Source organism: Oncorhynchus keta, unplaced genomic scaffold, assembly GCF_023373465.1.
Source record: "Oncorhynchus keta strain PuntledgeMale-10-30-2019 unplaced genomic scaffold, Oket_V2 Un_scaffold_984_pilon_pilon, whole genome shotgun sequence".
Taxonomy (NCBI): domain Eukaryota; kingdom Metazoa; phylum Chordata; class Actinopteri; order Salmoniformes; family Salmonidae; genus Oncorhynchus; species Oncorhynchus keta.
The window spans coordinates 11,763-17,362 of record NW_026291019.1 but is presented as its reverse complement, the minus strand read 5'-3'; the positions used below and the strand labels follow the sequence as shown (position 1 = coordinate 17,362).

The 5,600-nt window shown below is 44.1% G+C and overlaps 1 pseudogene; it reads right to left on the bottom strand.

The window, feature by feature from the left end:
* Positions 1 to 1,431: 1,431 nt before the first annotated feature.
* On the bottom strand, positions 1,432 to 4,954 carry LOC118375596 (homeobox protein Nkx-2.3-like; annotated as a pseudogene).
* Positions 4,955 to 5,600: the final 646 nt, after the last annotated feature.

Below are 5,600 nucleotides of genomic sequence, written 5' to 3'. Positions count from 1 at the left end.
TGTAGGCATCGTAATCAAATCTTCAGAGTGTATTGAATGACTGACATTGAGTCTATAGCCGATGGTGGTTATTTCAAAGAGCCCAGGCTATCATCATCTGGTATTTTCGACATGTCGCAAAATTGATATAAGAAAGATCAAATACCTATGGATTATATTTCTATTCTGTAAAAATATTATTCTCTCATAAAGCAATGCCCCATTTCTCATAACCAGGCCGCCATGCTTCTTCTCCTCCTTGAATTCTCTCTGCTCCTTGTCCTCCATTTTCCCGCAGATAGACAGAAATGGTGAAACTTGTAGCAATAATAACGGTTCATTCACACAGCCGCCCCCCGCTGCCTAACCTCCAGCCCTGCTGCCCCGGCTGGGGCTCTCCCTCTCCGCCCCAATCAGAGGCCCTTTCTTCGGGAACAAAAACCTCCCCAAAAGCGAACAAAAGTGAACACTTTTTTTCCCCATCCCAATCGCAGTATAGCGCAGCCAGTTAAAATAACGCACTGCCTGTGCCTCAATTTGGAATATTAGGACGTCAATCTCTCAGCTCTTGGGTTCTTTTGTCTTTGCTGAGTGTCCGGGCCAGCCTACCATACACCTTTTGTCCAGGAATCCAATAAGGCCTATTATTCGGCCTCTCCAGCCCCGCTCGAGCTGCTTCTTTCAGGGTATTTTAGGTTGCTAATCGCGTCCTTAAAGCGCCTCAAATGGAGAGTAACTTCCTCTTTTCACACAGACTGGCACCCGCACAATTAATTCGAGTGTGCCTGTTGCCTGGCCTTCTCCAACCGCCTTCCGGGCGCGACACATTTCCAAATGGCAAGATTTTATAACAAAGCTGTGGCTAACAACCTAAATCAGACTAGCACTAAAAAAGCTATTTTCATGTGTTCGAATAAGTAGGCTACAATTGCAATACGTTTACCTGCTATTGCGGGAATAGGACATTTCGAATGCACAGCTTTCATTGAAATATTGTGCACCGGTTGAGTGGAATTGTGTCTAAAGAGAGAGAATGAGCCTTTTCTTGTCTTGATATCCATGTCGTATCTTGCCAAGAGGCCATTCATGCCTCAATGTCGCCTATTCATTGTCAGTCGTCTTTCTACTTTAGATGTGGCTTTTTGAAAATGATTGTGATGAAAGTGATTTGCAGAGACTATTCTTATCCAGCATGTTGTAATATTATTGCTTATTTCTATCCCCATTTTATAGACTCGTAATTAAAGGCGCATCGAAAAGCAGGTGATATTTCAATAATATCAGACATCTTGATAAATTAGAACAACTTGTAGATAACGGGAAGTTAGCCTATCCATCTCTCTCTCTCTCACACACACACTCACGCACACGCACAGTGGGAGAATTAGGATCCCACCATAGAAAACTCTCAAGAGCCTCACAAAGAATGTAATGGACCGTGGAAAGTTTGCGCAAAGTAGCAAAATATGGAATTTATTCGTTTTCGAAAGCAAGTTATGAGATTTTATATAATTGTGTTAGTTGTGTTCAGAGCCCAAGGTTGGATTCCATTTCAATTTCTGCCATTTCAGGACTTTTTTAACTGAGAAAATGGAATTAATCAAATAAATGTCAATGAATTACATAAGCTTGAAAACAATCAAACACTCTCTCTCACTTCTCATGTCATCGTGGCTAAAGAAACATTAGAAATATCAAGCAAATCCTTGAGAACAGTAGATTGGGAACTTCACCTATAGGCCATCCGTGTTGAATAATCCGGACATCCTTTTAAACACATGCTTACAAGTAACTAGACCACCCTTAGTCCGTACATCACAATTATCAAACGTCTAGTCCCGTGACTAGGCCTATCCTATATATCCAACGTTAACTGGATAGTTTGTCATTCAAATAAAATGCGACCATTGTTGGTCATAAATCCATTTCAACCGTTACGCACAGCTTCTTTCTGATGACCGTCACCGAGAGTGGAGTAAACATGTTGAATTTGCACCTTTTCAGTCTTAATCCAACGACAGCCACTCCACCAGGCAGACACGAAGGCCAATAACTAGATAAAAACAACACTGTTTCCGAAATACTGCAGAGAAATAACTCCCTTTATTTTAAAAAGGGGAAGAACCCTTTAAAACACGGCATGAGAGGATTCGATTAATGTCACCTGTGTGGGTGTAAAACAATGCTCTGGTTTTATCCAAGGTGTAACCGGAGTGGGGCTACCAGGCCCGGATCCCTTGCAGTGAGCCCTGACATGTCGTGACCGCTGTCCCTTGGTGCGTTTGGGGCTGTGGAGAGGCGCTAAGCCCCCCAATGTTCCCCAAGTTCATGGCCATGAAGGGGTTAGCCGTGGTGGTTGGCGGGAGAGTAGGGATACTGGTGTAAGTACAGCTGTAATTGCTGTTGTATGCCGGGTTGTTGTACGTGTAGGCCGGGTATCCGTTGTAACTATAGGGGTTCGACCCGTACGGAGTATTGTAGTTCTGAGTCCCGCCCAGACAGGGCTTCCCATCCCGGACCAGGACCGGCACCGCGACTCGTCTTGGCGGGGAGGGTGGTGGTGTCCTGCCAGCTCCAGGGACTTGTCCTGCCGCTGCCGCTTACACTTGTACCGTCGGTTCTGGAACCAGATTTTGACCTGCGTGGAGGTGAGTTTGAGAGTGCTCGCCAGGTGTTCTCGTTCAGGAGCGGACAGGTACCGCTGCTGCTTGAAGCGTCGCTCTAACTCGAACACCTGGGCTTGGGAGAAGAGGACCCGGGGTTTCCGTCTGGTTCTCTGCTTGGCCGGCCGATCCGAGTCCCCCTGGCCGCTGTCCTCTCCCTCCAGCGGCTTGGACACCACGCCACAGCTCTCTGTGGTGTCAAGACATGAGCATAAACATTTTGTAGGCTACTCGGAAAATAGGAATATAGTTTTATTAAAGTAGCCTACAAAAATAAAATATATTTTGGGAAATATATTTCATAATGTAACTTATTTTAATGTGTATAGCTAACTAATTTCGTTTTACTGACATTAATGTATAATTATTTTGTCAGTCAGTATAGTCCTACCTTATGAAAACCGTGACAGTAAAACGTCCAAACTATTCAAAACGTGTAAACTTCACGATAAATGAATTTAGATAAATGAAGTAAAAGAAACAAAAGCGCAATATTGCGAGAAATACTGTCTAAAGTTATGACCATAAATCAAAACCAAAGACAACCATTTTCCCACAATGTTTACTTTCACTTGGTTGCAGGCTAGGCCTACTCTGTGTCGTTTATTTTAAAGACATATTTACATTCAAGCTATTCTATTAGTTATAACATTCATGCTATTCTGTTGGTTATAAAGTAGTTATAGTCCAATAACATTTATGTGTCATGATTTCAACTATTTTCCCAGTCTATGCAGCCCTTAGAATAAAGACAATATCATAATGAAAACATATGTATACCCGTTGAGATATTTATTCTCCTGCCAACCTAAATTAATGTTTTATTTGTAATACGTTCAAAAAGTCAGATATTTAAAAACGAGATTATTGAATTATATAACAATCTCCAGGCCCCATTTGGGATTAAAATGTAGTTTTGTCGAATTATAACAGGCCTCGTTTGTGTCTTTTGAAATCATAACACACTCACGAAACTCCTGCCCAACATTTAGCCTGAAACCAAGACACTTTATAAGACACATTGTCACCTTCCGCAATAATGTATTGCTTTATCCTTACATTTTCTGGTTGTATATATACTGTCGATGCAAACGATCATGAGTGTGTATATTGAGAGGCTGTATTAGGTATTTTATTCAAAGCAACGCTTCGTGTCCCTTTGTTCATACATAATTTCAGCAGAACAAAAATATCAAAATAATCATCTTATTATTCAACTCACTGTTTTCCTGATCCTCCAGGTTTACCTCCAGCTTCGGGTCGATCAGGTGACCCATCCCGGGATGGACGAACATCTCCGGGGACAGACTGGCCTCTCCATGCCCGTCCTGGGCCGCCAGAGAACTCAGGTAAGCCATGTTGTCTTCCCCGTCCGAGAACGGAGGGCTGTCGACCGCTGAAGCAAGCATACAGGACGGTGGCGCCTGGAAGTGCTGGGACTGGGTCTGCTGTTGCTGGGTCGAGTCCGGGTGTACTAAGTGTTGTTGGGTGTGGGACAGGTGTTGGATCTGTAGCGGGTCCAGATGTCGAGATTGGTGCTGTTGAGATCGCTGCCTCTGCTGCTGCTCTAGCTGTTCGAGTTTCAGAATATCCTTGACTGAGAACGGCGTGGAAGTGAGCGGGCTCGGGAGCATCATGCCATCGAGGTCCTGCTCGCGCGCATCAAGGAAATGGAACCCGCTGAGTAACATATGATACTATATCGCCCGTTTTAAATAATACTTGATTTAGAGGCTCGGTAATCGGAGGTGCGCGCGCTAAACGGCTGGATATCCCAACTCATCCCCTGATGAAAAGAAACAAAGGTTTGGTTAAAGGTTTAGTCCTATAAGTGTGGCCTGGTTCTCCATAGGCTATAGACAAACCAGCCGTGCGGTGCGATCTTTTGACAATTGAGTTCCTGTGTGTTTTTGTAACTGGAGATGGGAGCAGGGCTGGGCGAAGCCCCTTGTCTCTTCCCGTGATGTCACTGGGTCTGGGTCTGGGGCGGGGATGTACGAAACAGAAAGAAAGGGAAGGTGGTGAGAGGAGCCAGTGCGCGAGCGAGATAAGTATTTGGACGCGTTGGGAGGGGAGAAGAGCGGAGGTATTGAAGAGGGTGAACCGCCTCCATTGTACACCCCCTCACTATATGTAATACCCTCCCTACATTTTCTACGCTATAGGCATATAGGTTGCCCATTAATTTACGCATTTATCAGTGTTATTCTTATTCTTGTGTTTTGGATGATTTGTTTAATTAAGATAACTTGGTCCGGAATCACATTTGAGAACGACGGAGAGACAGACAACTCTCACCAAACGCATATGCATGCTCCCTCTTTCCAGGAGCGCATGAAATAGCATACACAGTGACAAAAAATATACATATTTTTCAAAATAGACCATCAACTGGAATTCAAATGTGACTTTTAGGCACGGCGAAAACGAGGAAATGAAACCCAGCTGATCATGCGCTGTGACAATGAAATACTGAACATAAAGTAATTTCCCTTTTTGTGAGCTTGTCAACTTCATCTACATATTGTGTTGGAGTGCGTCAATGACAGGTTGTGGATGTGCCATATGTCTGGGGCACGTGAGTGACAAATCTGTACAGGCTATCGAGCAAAAGCAGGAGGAGAAAACGCCGAGCTATATGCCTGTCACTGCGTGAAGGTCAAGTGTCCGGCCTCTGCTAGGCCAACATATTCCACAGAGACATGCCGGTTTCCCGGACACAGAGATATTGGACTCGAACACTTTCTATAGAGAATTTGAAATCCCTTATTGATAGACCCTATTAAATCCATTTCAATGTTTACGTATTGGTCATTTAACTGCCACTCACATCCAGCTTGACTTAAACTGTTGAGTAGATACATCTTTTCCTACTGTTCCTCGTGGGAATCGAACACACTACCTTGGCGTGGTAAACGCCATGCTCTACCAACTGAGCCACACGGTACCAGGCAGATG